The sequence below is a fragment of the Haemaphysalis longicornis genome, unplaced genomic scaffold, assembly GCF_048455015.1.
Source record: "Haemaphysalis longicornis isolate Haplotype H1 unplaced genomic scaffold, Haemaphysalis longicornis Haplotype H1 scaffold_5, whole genome shotgun sequence".
Taxonomy (NCBI): Eukaryota; Metazoa; Arthropoda; class Arachnida; order Ixodida; family Ixodidae; genus Haemaphysalis; species Haemaphysalis longicornis.
Window position 1 is genome coordinate 129,887,579 of NW_027526385.1, and position 18,337 is coordinate 129,905,915.

Below are 18,337 nucleotides of genomic sequence, written 5' to 3' on the forward strand. Positions count from 1 at the left end.
AAGCGAAATCGGCCTTAAGTTGGCTAAATCAAAACCCTGACCTGGCATTTTTTGGATAAAAAATATCTTGGACACTTTCCAGTTTTGTGGAATGCAACAAAACTTGATGGAGGAATTTATTACATTGAATAGAACAGGTTCGACTTCCTCTGCCAAAAAATAATAGGACCCATCTGTCACGCGGTCAAACCCCGGAGCCGCAGATCGTGTGAAGGACAAGGCCTCTGCCAGAAAAAGATATGAGACAGGCACAAAATCACTATGTTCTATAGGATTTCTCAGGCGATACCTACTCCAATAAGAAGAAAACAGAACCGCAAGTCCTCTAGCGGAACATACAAGAATCTGGACCTCTTCAGCAGAAGTCAAGACCTCTCATGACTGCAACTGCTTGAGAGAAGTTGCCCGATTGCTTGCCTTGAACCTATAAAGCGCTGCTGCATTTTCAGAATTCGAAAAAAAGTCATTTCATTTTTTTAATATCATCAATTTAGCTTTAGCAACTGTGCGTTTGAACACTGCTGCCATCTACTTGTAGTTTATCCGATTTACCGGACATTGATTTTGCGGGAGACATCAGAGCTGCTTTTCTACGGCGATAATCTTGGCTACAATCACTATTCCAACAGTTAAAGACTTTTGTCTGTGCGGAACAGATTACTGTGAATTCGGCGCTTTTTTCTGCTGCTTCCAAGGACTGTATCGTTCGCTGAGCATCTATAACGCTTCTCAGTGGTCTGCATTGATGCAACGCAATCCCGCAATGCCCCTTGATGAATTGGAGCATTAATATTTTTTTTCTTCCTCGCCTAAATTCCAATTAGCGGGCACCTACTGTAAACTCCACTGGAAAATGATCACTGCTTGAAACGCAGGGCAATGTACCACAGTACGCCACTTGTAAATTGCCTCAGGAGAAGGGGAAGTCCAAGGCCGATCGAGATCCCGCACGAAACAATCTAATTGCCCGGGAATTATGACAGCAAAGGCCATGTTCCTTAAGCCGGTTACAAAGCTCTAAACCAGGAAAATCCGTACTGAAGCCACAAGAAAGGTGGTGAGCATTGACGTCACCGGCAACAAACTCTCTTGATCTACTGGACATAAAACTGTCCAGTTTATGAATTTTACGGAAGCCTACTGGAAAATGCACATTGACCAGGGAGATTGGTGGACTCTCAGGGAAAACCAAATCTACCGCGAGTACTTTGCCACTGGCAGGCATCATTTCCAACGACGTAAATGCCTTGTGGCAAAGTTTTGAAGAAAATAAGGTTAGCAAACCACTCCCCCCGTATTGCGGTCTAACCTAAAGACCAGATAGATTTTCAAAACAAAACATATGTCAGTAGTAAGCCATGATTCTTGATCGAGGACAACATCAGGACTATAAGTGGGAATTAAACACTTGAGATCAACAGATGAAGAATTCACGGAGCGGCAGTTCCACTGAACCACCTTTAGAAATGCCATTCTGATTCGTGTACTGTTGACGTGTCAATGGCTTCGAGTCTATCAGTGCCATTAGGTGCACTCGGAGTGGATACATTTCTTCTGGAAGGTTTGCAACGTGCACCTTTAGCTTCATCTATATGGGAGATGCGCCTCTTCTATTTTGGGGATAGAACCTTAGTTGTAGGAACGTCACTCACGCCAATGACGCAGGAATCATCGATGTCGACAACCGGAGCAGCTGTTCCAACCACCTCGTTACTCACAACCTCAACTCCCTTCGGAGCACCGGCTCGTCGCTATTCAAGTCTCAATCTGATACTGCTTTATTCTTGGAGGAGCAGCCTGCAATAGCCTTGGTATCATGTGTTTCAGAATGAGTTACAATATTCGTTTCAAAGGTAGAACAGCTGTCGTGGTGGTCAAAAGAAACAACCGGTAATGAGCATCGTAACTTTTTCGACGAAAGGCTTGTGATGTGAGTCAGCGTGACAAGGGTCTCAGTAAGTGCAACGACTACTTGCTGCATTACCTGCGTGACGGACGTTTCAACTACTGGAGTTAGAGTGGCTAGGAAAAGCATCAAAGCGGCACTTGATTTATAAACTGATGCCGCATTAGCCTGGGTACAACATTTCAATAGAGTCGAAGCCTCAAACCTAGAGCAGCAGCTTTTGTCATTATCTCTAATAGAGGACATTCATGAGACCTAGCCAGGCAGCTGGAATAGTTGGCTTTGTGGGCCTCCTTACAAAGGCAGCAGAGTTCGATGTCGGATCGGCACGATTGCGCATTATGACTGTCTGCACAATTTTTGCACCGGAAATTTGACTTACGTTCTCGAAATATGTGGCCAAATCTCCAACACTTCCGGCACCGCAACGCCCTACGCTCCAGAGGGTCTACTCTATGCACCAGCGGCCATGCCATCACCTCAGAGGGACATGTTAGTCCTGCAAAAGTCATGATAACGGACACGGTAGGCATCAACCTGCCATTCTCCACTCTGCTACAGCAGCAGACTGCCGTCACACCTGCCATTTTGAACTCCTCAAGGGCTTCAGGGGACTGCGTTGGATCGATGTCCCGAACAATACTCTTCTCACAAGTTAGGTGCCGCGGAATAAAGGCATTCACGGGAACTAAGGTGAAAGATGTGCACCGCCGCAGGTACGCGACACAATCTCTCTTTGGATCAGCACAACAGTATTGCCCTTCCATATTGCCTTACTGCCGATAAAGTCATGAAATGCTGGCTCACTAGCTTCAGCTGCTCTTGAAGGAGCTCAAAATAATCGGCTCTCATCACCCCGTCACCTGCGTGGACAAATGCTACCGGAATGCTTTCCACGCAAAGCCGCATGAATGCTTCTAAGGGTAAGCTGCTTGCAGGCAAGCTGGCGGGCCAAGACGCCATGCTGGCCCCCAAGGAACCAAGGGCCAAAACCCTAATAGCCACCAGCACTACAGATTTGCCACTATTTTGCCCAAAATTAAGAACTTCCGACGTGGACAAACCACCCACTTACGGTACCGATGTGCAGTCGTAGCAGCCTCAGAAGACGCAGCGAGGAATGGCCCCAGTACGACAAGCCGACGTGTCAGCTGGAAGCACAGGAGCCTCGAACGTCCGGGCCGTCGCGATCACCTCCTGCCTCCGACTTGCCACCTCTTCTCCCTTCTTCCCAACGTGCATTCTTCCGACCACGGCATCAGCACCATCTTCCTCATTTCTGTTTCTCTTCCAAAACGCGCATCCTCACAACGGCAATTTCATTCATTCGTTTTCCCGTCGTGAAAAGTGTATTATCACTGCAGCAACTTGCCTTGCAATGACATTTGGTGAGTCTGGCCCAATTTCGAAGGTAAGAACCGAACACAGCCCTTCAACTGCACTAATAAGCCCTCGAAATTACATTTCACAAGACATTCGTCACTTGCTCAATGTATGCAGTACTAGTATGCGGTTCCCCTTGCATTGCGAAATGCGCAATGAAAAGGGAACCGCATACTAGGATCGTTGCCGTTTACAAGCAATTTTTATGAATAATAATAATAATAATATAAAATATAATAATATTAATAGTAATAACAATATTAGTAATGTTTATTCACATTTCAAAATACAGAACATTATCCAGCCCGCAAAGGCCGCATGGCTTGTGTTCGAAGCTGGGCAGTCACAGGAAGGCGCGAATTGGGACACAACAGGAATAGAAAGCTCAACGAGCCCAACAATTGCAAGGAAAATATCTTGAGCAACTGCCATGGCAAGGAAAAAAAAAGAAAAAAACGCCAAGGTACTTTTTACTTACATACACAGGAAAGGCATTTACCAGTCAGTCGCACTTCAAATTGTCACAATGGTTTTCTAAGTGCATCCAAAACAGCGCAATGCATTCTTTCAATGTCTACAATAAATGACTTAAAAATATTTTTACCTGCTTCATATTACTAACCACCGGCTTGGTTTTAATTCCGGTAAATACATGGGGGAATAAAAGGCACGGGTTTTTACCATAATAAGTGTACACACGTGGCAACACAAACTTTTGAACGTTTCTCAAAAGCCTAGCTTTAACATTCACAACTTTGAATTCATTTTGATAGCAGCGCTTGCACAAAGCATCAGACATAAATTGGTTTTGAACAGGTAAAACATGAAATTGCTTCATGACATCTTTCATTGGTTCACCATGGTGCTTTCTAATGTAAGCGAGGTTGTATGCAATTTTATGGAGGATGGTGTTCAGAATATTGAGCTTATAAGATGATGCGAGACCATATATTGTACTTCCGTATTTGATAATAAACTCAACTAAACTTTTATATACAAGCTTTTTAACTGAAGTGTTGCACATAGAGCGCAGCGCGTACAAGGAAGCGCACACTGCTCTAAGACGTTTGGCAACGTATTCAAATTGAAGGCTCCAATTAGGTGTGTCGTCAAAATATAACCCCAAGTATTTTGCGTTATGTTGAAGTGTTAGCGCGGAACAAGAACAGTTATTGCATTTACTGCCGTGCAAGTGTAATGGGTAAGCTGATTGAAAAGACTTATAAGGGCTATGGAAGCAAATAAGTTTTATCTTCGATTTATTTATATAGATATCATTATCGGTCAGCCAGTCTCAAATGGCACAAATGTCTCTCGGAAAGACACGGGCACCATCGTTTTAAACTGTGCAAGGGAAGAACTATGGCAGTATCATCAGCATACATATAGACATGGGATTCAAGGGAAAGACTGGCCAGATCATTAACATAAATATTGAATAACAGGGCCCGAGGATCACACCTTGGGGTACCCCGGTTTTCATTAGTACCGCCTTACTATAACAATCATCTACCCGGACGCGTTGAAAACGTTTAGAAAAGTAATCTTTAAAAAAGGCAAGATAAGGACCCCTAAACCCAAAATCATTTAATTTATTAAGTAATATACACTGGTCTATTGTGTCACAGGCTTTTTGCAAGTCTATGCATAATGTTATCACGAGGTTATTTTTATCAATTTCACTACATAAACGGTCATTGAATTCCTCAAGCAGATGAATAGTACTTAACCCGCGGCGACACCCAAACTGATGAGAGCTGAAAAGATCGTATTTCTGATAAAAGGAATTTGTATTGTTGTAAACTATCTTCTCAAGTACACAAGCTAAAGAATTCAGAATGGCTATAGGCTGGTAATTTGCACAGTTTTTTCTTTGGCCACTTTTTAATAGGAGCCGTGCCACCGTGATCCTCATCCCTTCGGGTATTCTACCCGTTCGGAAGGTTTCATTATTGATATAAAGTAGTACTAATTTAACATGACCGAAATTGCACACAAGATCTCGTCATCGTATTCCATCCAGGTCAGTAGACTTGGTAATGGGCATGCTTCGCTTGGCCTGCCATAAGTCAAACTTGGTGGCCATTGGTAAATAGGCAGAATTACAACGTGATGAACACTCTAGAACAGATACAGGCTGTAGGTTATTTTGATGCAGTTTTTGAAGCGCTCCTGAAAAGTGGTCACTAAAGTTAATAGCTAATACTTCTGGAGTTTGGCATGGGAAAGCTTCCGCGATAACTTTATCAATATTAGCCTTTGGCGGTCGGCCAATCATTCTGTTCACCAGTTGCCAGGTTTGCTTTGTTTTCCTTCTACAAAGGAAAAATTCAGCGATTTGATATTTCTTTTTTGCAAGCCCTAATTTTGCAGTAAGTTTATTTCTTATTTGTATAAATTCCTTTGTCGCGAGTAAATCAGTTGGGTTTCTTTACATTTTCTAAAAAGTCGGCTCTTTACGTGAGAGAGAGCAATTATATCATTGTCAATCCACGGGTTTCTGGTATTCCTTCGTTTAAGTTTTATCTTAGTCCTTGAAACATGATAAATCTCTTGAAATTTTGCTACCAGAAGTTCGTAAGCTTGAATGTGGTTGTGATTCAGGAAATAATTGCAATCAAAAGAACGTACGTATTAGTACATTTCTTGCGTTTATAACAAATTTCTTTTTTAGAAGGCTAATTCATATTATCCGCTTCACCTAGTACTGTCAACGTAGTGAAATAATGGTCAGCAACCTTTTCCTTAATAACACACCCTAAAACATTATACTTGTTTAGCCTAGTGGAAATATGGTCGATGCATGATTTCATTCCCCTGTCGCCTGTTATCGCCTCTCTGGTGTAATCTAGAATCTGGTTTTCTAGGCCATGGCTCGCTAATAACGTAAGGTAAGTAATATGAGGTATTTATTAGCAGTGGTTTTTAGCTTGCCTGAAATGTCGATATTCATGTCTCCCGCTAGTATAATGTGTCGGTTAGTACCATGCTTCTTTAAAAAGCTGGAGAGCTCTTCAAAGAACGCCTCAGAGTTGCTGTTAGGAGGCCGGTACGCTGCACATACTAGGAATTCTTCTTGCTACCTAGTCAGGGACAAAACAAGTATTTCGGCCTCATCAAAAGACGCTGGGATTTGGTCGCATAACCATCCCTGCTTAACAAACACCACTACGCCTCTCTCCTTTCTTTTCTTTCTGCAAAGCGAGAAGGATAGAAAATTATCGATTGTAAATTGAGGACATTCTGGTTCCGGGATGTTACTCTCCGTAAGGACGAGTATTTCTAGGACAACGCCACCTGTATAAACAGTGCCTAACGCGTGAGCGAAAAATGGCCAAACAGCCACTCTCCTGTTGCTCTCTCCTACCCTTCCCCGCTCCGTAGCCTTCCAGCGTGCTTCCGTGTCCGCCAGCCAGCGCCGCTTCTCGGAAACTATGCAAAATAGTAGAAAGTTTGTTTAGCGTTCCCGAGGCGGCGCTCCTACGCCTTCTTGTTTTTCACCATGCCTGTCTGTCTTTGTCTGTCACTGATAAAACTTCCTTTGTCACGAAGCAAAATCCCTTGCGCTGCCGCAGGCTGATGCCGGCTTTGCGCGCTTATCTACTCGGATCACAGGCCCTGAAATTTTCTGAGTGGGGCATCCCCCCTCTATCCTCTCCGCATTGAGGTATTGTTTTGACCCTCCTTTTCGCACTCCCCATCGGTACGCACTTCTAAAATTGAGGACTGTACTGTAGAAGCGCCCGGACAGCGTGGCAGGATCGAAGCTGCTTATCCTTTTGTTTCCTATAATTTTCTGAAGTTTAAAAGCACGTGATATTATTGGAAAGTAATCGTAGAAGTGAGCGCCTGAACAAAAAACGTGCATGCAATTTTTTTCTTGTCTAAATACTCCAGAAAGAAAAATATCAGTAAAATATGGCTGCCCCATCCGAAAATATCGTTTTCTGTTAGCTATATGTCTACCCGACAATCAGTATGTTCTTAGACTATTTCAGTCCGCCTCCGTCTTTATCTTTGGAAAAATGCAGCAAGTATGAAGCGAGCGACACGTTGAACGAGATCCCCAGTGCGCCACAAAACTAGCGCCCCGTCGCGGCTAAGATGTAAGCGAAACAGCCCTTGAGGCCCAACAGGCAAGCTGACAGACACACGTTGTAGAAGTGGGTGCAGCGTTCGCGACTCGCGAGCAGTGACGTCAGGCGAGATGTCCGCCGGCACGCGCCACACAGCGGATCAGTGCCTGAACTAAGCGTCCCTACCCTTCCCATTGAAAAGCGCGCGACGCGTCAGGCAATGTTAATACAGGCGGCGTTGTCTAGGATTACAAGTGTTTTATTTAAATATAACTGCAGCAGATCCCGGTGCTCGCGCAAACTCGTCACGTTGATATGGATTAGGTCTAAAGTCGCGTGATTGGATTGTTCAGTTTCCAATCTCGCCTTCTTTCAAGCCAGTCTCGAAAGGAACTTGATGTGCCATCCATACTAAACATGTTTCCTCAGTTCTTTTTGGTTGTGAATGTGGATAATCGGAGCGCCTTCAATTTTATTTTCACCAGTACACGACCACCTCGGATCCAGACAAATTTGTACCCTTTGACCTCGGCTTCCGCCTTCGCCAGCCTAAGGAGTCTCCTTGCTTTGGCTGTAATGTTTTCGTTCACGTAGATTTTTTCGCCCTTTAGAGCTAGCTTTTGCACCAACCAGTTATCCCTCGTTTATCGACTTGAGAAACGTACAAGTATGCGGGGAGCCGTAGTTGGTTTGCCTTTAGTTCTGTGAACAGCTTCTATAGCATCAGGCCCAGGAACGGGAAGGCCAAGATTGCTAGCGAGTGTTGCAATTGTTTCCCTTAGGTTTTCATTTGTCCGGAACTGTATGCGATGTATTTCTAAATTGTTCTTACGCGAGTATATTTCAAGGTTTTCGACATCGTTTTCCGGCTGGCTGAGGCGTGAATGCTTTTCTGCTAGCTGAACTACCAGAGCGGTCGTCCTCCTTTGCAGCTCGTTTATATCTTCTTTTTGTGTTTTTATCTTGACGCGAAGATCTTTCATGCTCGATAATACGAATTCAATGCTTTTTTCCATTTCTTGTATGAGCTTTGACTGGTTTTCTATCTTGGTAACGGCAACACTGTGTTTTTCAAGTTGTTGTTCCTGTTTTCTTTGCAGCGCATCCAACCGGCTGAGAACTAGATCTAGTTTAGACATCAGTTTTTCTAGCAATGCTTTATCGGAGCTGCTATGTCCCTTGTCCGGCAACGGCACTGCCACCGCCGCGAGCGCATGCGCAGATCCCTCATGCTCGTCAGAGGAAGACGATTGTTGAAAAGAACAGGATATAACATACGTTCGAATATCCTAAATCAAATCAGCTAAGATAGGTGTTTTATTGATTTTTAATATCAAACAGCTTCTTAGAAGTAGCTCCGCAACGTGTGATATATTGTCACTGCATGGTTTCATTTTGCAAGTGGTTTTATGGGCGATCTGTTTAATGTAGAGTTAGAAATTGCGTTTTGATATTGTATCTACCACTTCCCTTATTAACGCTTCAAGGCACCGTGATGTTATCATAAATAAATAAATAAATAAATATAAAAACAGGGCACTAAATGTTGTGCCCCGTGCAAGTGTACGGGTGCTGAATATTCCAGTTGGGCTTCCTCCTTTTTTCATTTTTCTTAGCTGTGCTCGTTCATGCATTTATTTCGGAATGTGGCCATGCTCCAAATATACATAATATGGCAACAATTCTTGCAAGGTACACCACGTAGTTTTCTTGTCCTGTTTGCCATTGGTGCGTTTTCTTTAAATATTAGCTCGGCAGTAAAAATAACTTCACATGGTCCCTTCTCATTTGGCTGTAGCTCTTATGCTGCTGCGGCTAATGTTATGTGCTCAGCAATGTGACGCCTGGTGCCGTGGGCGGTTTGACAGCGGCGGCAGCGGCGGTGGCGGTGGCGGCGGCGGCGGCGGTGAAGATGTCCGCGTTACCAAGCGGGCGATGGAGGCACCGTAGGTAGAGAGAAAACGAGGGAGTGGCTTGCGAAAGTGCGAGGGGAGGGCGGCACGCGCTGCCATGGCGTCATTTCTCTCAATTGGCTCCTCTCCCCCCCCCCCCCTAACACGTCTCCGCTATGGAGCGTTCCCCACTCACAATTTAGCCAGACTCCTCGCCTCCCCACCGGCGTTTGTGGATCATCCGCAACCGGGACGTTTGCACGGGAGGTTCAAACACAATTTCCTACAACATACTCGTCTGCCTGGACGCGCTGCAAGGTAACGGCAGTGTAGCGTGCAGTCATGCGCTCCCTGACTACGCGGTCTGTTGCTGCGATGCAACGGATATGCGCCGTGACCGAGAAGGCTGCAGTTAACGGTGGGCAAAAATTTCGCACTAGGAAGTATGGTAATCGTCGGTGCGCTTTTCTCATTACTTTAACTGGCTGGGGGTTGTAGGAACTCAAAGCACAAACAGAGTTCCTGAAAAGCTGGTGGATTTTATTCGTAGAGAATTTTATACTTCCTCGTTGCTAGGCTTATCAAAGTGAAATGTTGTGGTAATGTTCAAATGTTGAAAACCGCGCATTATTCATGACAAAGCAAATATTTCATTCTACACACTGACATTAGGCTTGCTTAACCCATCAAGAGAATTCCCCAAAAGAGTATCTCGCCGACTGGAAAAATATATAAACCACACATGGTGGCATCGCGAACAACAAAACCCCCTTACCCTCCAAACATCCATAACGGTGTAATACTGAGGGTTTAGGACTAGTCACGTAAACTATAAACTCCACAAATACCGTCAAAAGCTGTCGACACGCGCCTCCAACAACTATGAGGAACATTCGAAATAGTTCAAGAAGGTGGAGGAAGAAACAGCACTGTCACCAACTACTCCTTAAACTCGAACATTTATGACCCGATTCTAAACGAACCCTGTCGAATGCTCCCAGAACTAATAGGACAAAAGTTGGTACCGATTACACGAAATTGTTTGGATGAAATGTTCCTGACAACTACTCCATCTCCTGTTGTTAGGACCCAACAGTTTCAAAATTGACGAGGCCCACCAGGTTAATACCATCACAAAAAGCTTCACCAGATGAGGCACAAACCTTAATTATGAGCGTTACGCAGGCGTACCTTCTCGACGCCACCAACAATTTCTCAACACCCCAACAAGTGCGCGTTTAACCGAACATAAACGCACATTGCTGAAGCAGCTTAGAGGGAGCCATACCCAAACTACAAGTGACCCTGCCCCAGGACCTCATCTAGTCACTAACAATAGGCCTGCACATTAAGACAATGACATTGTCCAGAGCAAGGCCTCCTTCAATTCTCACTGAAAGCAGGTATAACAACCACTTTTGGGGGACGTCCCAAAAGTACAATTATACTCGAGCGTGGTAAACTACCCCCGCGTAAGCCCATGAGATCTATACCACTCAAGCTGGGTCTAAGAAAACTGATAGAACATTTGATACATTCAAAACTATCCGCTGTTTCAAAACGCTGGATGCGACAACGCATGATATTGTTGGATTGAGCACAAGGCTTTCGAGGCTGGACCGCCTTTCACAAATGTCGCACAAAGTCACAACGCGAAGAAACAACATTGACACAGCAGCTGCGCTATCTTGATCTGATAAAAGATCGCGATAGCCTTTCCACCTCAGTCATTAGGCAGGACTGGGTTCAAGCAACTACGGGATCACGCACGCTCTTACATAGGGGGCTTACCTATCCAACGACCATCCTGCAGAATCGGAGAGTTACGTCGAGCAGGTGGAACTCCCAGATAGGTGGACAATTGCAGTAGTAGTTTTATCGCCCCTTTTGTTTAATCTAGGCTTTAAAAAAATCCGCCGCCGACAGGACCTTATTGAATTGCTTACACACTGTTTATACGTCCAGAGAACGCCTTTTGGGTCAGTGGGGTAGGTGACGCATATGTAGGGCAAACCTTGCAAAAAAGTGAGTGTACTGGGGCTAGAGACGGAAGCTGAGAAGCGAGATTAGTAGCATGGTCGCCTAGAAAATAGGTATTGCTCCTGCTGCCCTCCAAAAACACAAAGAAAAGTACACCCTACCATCGCAATTCATATAGAACATTATTCCACACTGTAAATCTTCGCACTCAAAATTTACAAAACGCTGAATATGTACTATGTACTATGGTGAAGAACAGAGCAAAGGAGCGAACAAAGTAAAGAACCACAAAATAAAGGCGTCGGTGAACAACTGGGCGCTGTATTGCAGTGGTTACATCTATATATTTATATATATATATATATATATATTTAGAGACAGCGTTTCGCAAGAAGGCCTTTATTTGGTCGCCGAGCACAGGCGTTCGTCCGCAGTTGAAGCGAGGGGATGATGATCATTTACAGATGATAATGGCGATGGGTGCACTGACATGACTAAACAGGAAACACACCCCTTGGTGTACATAATGCAATCGGTGATGGTTATGATGCGTTTGGGCATAATGTCCGGCAATAACGTCCCTATGCTTACATGTTTCCCCCTCAGTTGAAGGCGGCCTCCTGGCCGGGACTGATTACGGCTGTCGACTTTGAAAGGGTTTTAAGCGGGATACGTGAACTATCTCTGTTCCACGACACCTACGATCGGTTGAAGTGTCCACTGGGGTCACAAAATAGATGACTGGAGATGGCTTGCGGATGACTACGTAAGGACTTATGTAACGGTTTAGGAACTTTTCACAAAGTCCAGGCGTGCGTAAAGGCGTCGACAGGAGCACCTCGTGTCCTTCGGAGAATTGGACGGAACGATGGGTCACATCAGAGCTCGCCTTCCGTTCTTGCTGACGAGATTCCGTGCGATCTCTGGCCATGCGTCGGCATTGTGCTATGCGCAAAGCAAACTGTTCGTGAAACGGCGAAGTAACAGGAACAGGAGCAGAGAAAAAAATTTGTGTATGGTGAAAGAGGGCTAACGGCTGAAAACCAGAAACACGGGCGAGTAGCCGGTGGTGTGCGGGATTGCGGAGTCATATGCAAAAGTGACGAATGGTAGAGTGACGTTCCAACTGCTGTGGTCGTGGTTGAGGTACATTGTGGTAATGTAAGACAGAGTGCGATGGAAACGTTCGGTGATGCGATTTCTTTGTGGATGGTAGCTGGAACAGGTTTTGTGGACAGTATTGGCGGCTCGAAGAACTTCAGCGAGTATGTGCGAAAGAAATGTTCTGCACGGTCGCTCAACAGAACGCGAGGCGTTCCGTGCCGCAGGATGATATTGCGCAACATGAAGTCAGCAACTTCTTTGGCACAACGAGATCGGAGCGCCGCGGTCTCCGCGTATCTAGTCAAATGATCTACGGCGGTTATAATCCAACGGCAGCCATCCGGTGTTGACGATAAATGCCCGTACAAATCAATCCCGAGTGTTCAAATGGAGCAGAAGGGCACGGAGGTGGTTGAAGCATACCGGCCGGGGGTGACGTAGATCGTTTTCTTTGCTGACAAGAAGGGCAGGAGGCCACATACTTGGCGACTCTAGAGGACAGACCTGGCCAAAAAAAGCGATTGCGGACACGACCGCAACTTTTTTCAAAGTCAAGATGACTACCGGGGTCGTCATCATGAAGTGCCTGGAGTATGGGAAGACGGAGTCGACGAGGAACGGCAGGCACCAAGGTATAACCGGGAGGATGATGATTTGCCGGGTATAGCACGCTCTCAATAAGTTTAAAGAGGCGATGTTGACGTCGCAACAGGCTCTTGGGCGGCTCAGCAAATCCATTGATTCGGTCAGTCAAAGTCCGGCAGTAGGTATCTTCCCGCTGCAACGGTAGCAGTTCCGATGATTGGAGCACTCAAGCATAGCTGAGAGGCGCTAATGGCAAGCTTGTGTGCCGGGATTTCAAGGTGGCAGGGGGGGTTCACGAGGATAAGGGACAACGCGAAATGGCATCAGCATCCAAATGCTTTCTGCCGGACCTGTACGTAATCGTAAAATCGTACTGCTGCAAACGCACGACCCACCGTCCTAGGCGCCCAGACAAATGTTTTAGCGTTGATAGCCAACAGAGGGCGTGGTGATTGGTGACAATGGTGAAATGTCAGCCGGACAGGTATGGGCAGAACTTCTGAATAGACCAGACAACAGACAGACATTCCTGTTCTGTGATCGTGTAATTTTGCTCAGCGGGTGTCAGCGAACGACTAGCGTACGCGATTACTCTTTCACGAAGCTGGGCATCAGATTGTAGAAGAACGAAACCAATGAACACGTGCTTGCATCGGTATAAAGTACGGTAGGTGCCGTTTTGTCAAAGTAACAGAGGACAGGGTAGTTTGTAAGAGCGTTTTTGAAGGCTTGAAAAGCTTGTTGGCACTCATCCATCCAGTTGAAAGGGACGTTAGCCCGTAAAAGCTGGTGCAGAGGAGAAGCTATGTTGGCAAAGTTGCGGATAAAACGGCGGAAATAGGATGCCAGGCCAAGGAAGCTTCTCTGATCTTTTTGAGTGACTGGCCGAGGAAAGATGACAACAGCGGCTCTTTTGTCGGGCTCCGGACGAATCATAACTTTTGCAACGATGTGTCACAGCACTTTAATACTTTCACTGGCGAAACGACATTTCTTGGTGTTTAATTGAAGTCCTGCATGAGAAAGGCAGGTCAATACTTGATCTAGGCGCTCCAGATGTTGAAAACGTGGACGAAAAATCACAACATCGTTTAAATAACACAAACACGTTTTCCATTTGAAGCCGCGGAGCACAGTGTCCATCATGCGTTCAAAAGTAGCTGGGGCGTTGCAAAGACCGAAGGGCATTACATAAAATTCATAAAGGCAATCTGGAGTGGTAAATGCCGTTTTCTATTTGTCCGCTTCGGCCATGGGGATTTGCCAATACTCGGAACGAAGGTCCAGGCTCGAGAAATATTGTGCGCCTTGCAAGCAATCCAAAGCATCGTCTATTCGTGACATAGGATATACATCTTTACGAGTTATCCTATTTAGAGCCCGGTAATCAACATAGAACCTCCCGGAACCGACCTTTTTTGAACCAGAACAATGGGCGAAGACCACGAACTCGACGACAATCGAATTAATTTTTCTTGAGCATATCAGCCACATTTTGCTCTATTACTTTCCGCTCGGACGAGGAGACACAGTACGGTCGGGGGCGAATAACGGTGGGCCCTTCGGTTTTGATTCTATGCTCTGCCGCCCTGGTCTGTGTGAGGCCGGGCGCATGCACGCCAAGCGAGGTGTAGTGCTTTGCGAGAACGTTGAGTATTAGCTTCGTTTGATGAGGCGTAAGCTCGGAACTGACGGTGGTAGCAAGAGCAGAAAGATCGCGAGGCGAAGCAAACAAGGACTCTTTTGAGGCCTGGGTGCCACCAGAAATGACAGAATTCAGGGTTACCGTCGACCACTGAAGCAATAGTGGTTCCTCGGTGCAGTAGAATGAGCTCATTAGTAGTATTGACTGCGAGGAGTGCTGCTGATCTATTTGCCAATCGAATTAGACAAGTTGCAATGACGATCCCATGCGGAAGAAATCGAGCAGCCGGGACGGCAACCACATCGCCTTCTGTAATTTCTTCTGAAACGACGGAGAGAATTTCTTCGCCACCAGCTGTCAAGACACGGTCAGCATTCAACTTGAGGCAGGGCTGTGGTGAGTCCTCACAAATTAAATGTTCCGTGTCGGCAATTGTGATGGCCGGGTGACGGCAGGAAATAACGGCTCAAGCAGAGGATAGGAAGTCCCATCTTAGAAATAGTTCATGAGCACACGCCGAAAGCACTGCACATTGAATATGATGCCGGATTCCTTCAATCAAAACACGCACAGTACAATAGGCAGCTGACTTGATGTCGTGCTCATTGGCGTCACGTAAACAAGGACCAACACACGGAGTGTTGACTTTACCCAGACGTGAACCCAGGTCAGCATGAATGACAGAAATACTTGCTCCAGTATCTCCGAGCGCTTCCACTTGAACCCCTTCAACAGAAACAGACAACATGTTAGACGGAAATTCAGGAGGAATTGTGGTCGATCCAAACAATGCAGTTTTTCCTCCAAAAATTGCATTGTCTAGTTTTCCGATTGCTGGGTGGGAGCATGCATGACGGGCCGTTGTGGTGACAGAGAGCGACGGTAGGGCGAGGGAGAGCGACGTCGGGCGAGACGGGTACCGCGGAGAAGGTCCGGGGCGTCAGGAGGGGACGACGAGCGGCCCGGAGGGGGTGATGGCATACGCTGACAAATGGGGTTGCTGAAGAGGTTACCCCGTTCGTACGGAGCGTAGCCTCGTCGCTCGTCCAGTTGGCGTCGTCGGCAAAACCGGGAAATATGCACTCGAATGCCACAGTAGTAGCATACGGGCCGGTCGCTAGCAGGGCGCGGTGCTCGCAATGTTGCACGGAAAGGCGGTGAGGCCGAGGGTGTCGAAAGAGCGGTCAAGTGGACATGCGGTGGCGGTGAAGCAATCGGCTCCACTGGCACAGGTAAGCGTGATGCGTCCTCGGAGTAAGACGGTGCGTGAACAGGGGCGGAATGACAGGGCTGGGGAAAGGATGTCGTAGACACAAGCTCCGCTGTGACCATGTCACGGAGCCCAGGTGCGCGGCCGTAGTTGTTCTGTAGGTAGGGCCAGTCGCGCTGTTGCAGCTCTTCACGAATGATGTCAGGAATCAACACACGGAATTCGGCATAGCCAGAAGGGCAGGTAGGGAAGGTGTCCTGTTGAATGCGGATAGACTGCAGATGGTCGAGCCGCTGACATATCGTTCACACATCACCAATGCTATTAGGATTGTGTATAGCCATTGCATTAAAGGTAAATGAAGCAATTCCCTTTATGATGTGCTGCACATTCTCCGTTTCAGGCATATCCTTGTCGGCCTGGCGGCAGAGCGCGATGACATCTTCAATATATGATGCGTAGGTCTCCTCTGGGAGTTGTACACGGGCATCAGTTTTTTTGGCTGCAGCCGAGCTAGCAGAGGACGTCCCGCAGATCTTGCGGAAGTCTTCCTTGAAGCCCGCCCAATCATCTATTGAACCTCCTTGGTTGAAGAACCACATCTCCGCAACTTGTTTCAGGGAAAACGACACGTTCCGCAGTTTGAACGCGTCGTCCCATTCGTTGCACGCGCTCACTCGCTCGTACCGGTCGACCCATTCCGCCGCGTCTTCGCCCCGGAGGCCTGCGAAAAAGGGAGGCTCGCGTTGGCGGCTGGTGATCGTAATGGTTGCCTGGACCGGAACCGCAGCGTTGCTGCCCGAATGGCTGCTCTCGCGCTGCATGGGGTTCGTTGGGAGCAGTAAGCGCCGACCTGATCAAAGCTCCAGTGGTGTCACAGGGAGAGGTAGACGGCAGGATCGAATGCACCCTCCACCACTTGAGAGACAAAGTTTCTCAAGAAGGCCTTTATTCGGTCGCCGAGCCCAGACGTTCGTCCGCAGTCGAAGCGAGGGGATGATGATGATTATGTACAGATGATAATGGCGATCGGTGCACAGACATGACTAAAGAGGAAACACACCCCTTGGTGTACAAAATGCAAGCGATGAAGGTTATGCTGCGTTTGGGCATAAAGTCTGGCAATAACGTCCCTATGCTCACAATATATATATATATATATATATATATATATATATATATATATATATATATATATATATATATATATATATATATATGCAGGAAAACAATAGAATAATAAAAACTGAACGAAAAAAATACAGCTAAAACCGTAGCCCGGGCCAAACCATGATACACCCTGTGCCGATGCAGCGGCGAGCGTAAATGAGAACTACACTTTTTTTCTTTTCCAGAAGTGAAACCAGCATCTCACTAGCACACACGCTTCGTTTTTTTATTTTCAAACGCTTAAAAAATTTTCCCCTCTCCCTGTTCAGGATAGCGCGCGAAGATTGCGCAGTCATGAAAGAGCGAACCGTAGTCGCAGAAACGCAATCCCTTGCCGAGGTGGTACTGGTAGACTACCTTACGGAGCAAGCATGCTACTCTTACGGAGCAAGCAGGCAATCAGTAAGGCTGTGACCGGTCTGCCCGATGCAAGCATGCGCAGGTGGCGACAATGGGATTTCGTATACCGCTTTGTCGACACAGTCAACAGAGCGTGCATATGCTTTTATACGCATGCGCTTGCCTTTGGAGTTTCAGCATGAACACGATTGCACAATCTGCTGAGTTTGAAAGCCACGCTTTCTTTCTCTACCAGCCAACGATACTTTCGTGGCGTGTGGGGCAAGAAACTGAAGAAACTCCGAACGTGGATGGGGAGAAGAAAGGAGGTTTTCACTCCCGGAGCTGAGTATAGGTTGTGCAGCGTTAGGGCGCTATTACCCAGCGTCCCCCCCCCCCCCCCCACCCGCGCATCTGCCTGTTCGCACCGCCGTGCACTTTGAAGGGACGGTTTTGTCGTCTTCTTTAGCGAAGGTTGTTTTTGGCCTGTTCTGGCGTGCTTCGCGTCCATTGCACGCTTCCTTCGCACGGCTTCATTAACTTGTTCGACAACACCTGCTGGGAAACCAGGACCTGGCGCGATTAATTGGTCTTACGGCAAAGATGCGGTACGGATTGCTTTGCTGGCCGCGAAAGCAAAATTTATAGATCAAATTCAGATATCTGGCCACTAGAGAAGCGCTACGTTTTCCCCACTGCTTGCCACAAATAGGACCGTTTTTTTAAATTGGTCAATACCAATTCGGTTGTAGCTTAAAAAGTATTACCAAAGGCGAGAAGAGCAACTAGCTCTGGCAAATATCGATTATGAAAGTTTCCTCAGCTTTCTCGCGATTCTCAAACTTACTAAAGTAAATAGTTTAAATCAGTATAACTGGTGAATCACTCAGCTCACATGCCGAATTGTTTGGTGTTTGCGCTTGTGTCGCGCGGTGGTGTAGCTCATAACTAGCACATCAGGATGCCCAGGTTCCGCTGTCTGACCCTTCGAACGACGCTCTTCTCTGTTTCCTGCCGACTCACGGCCGGGCTACAGCGTCGCCACCG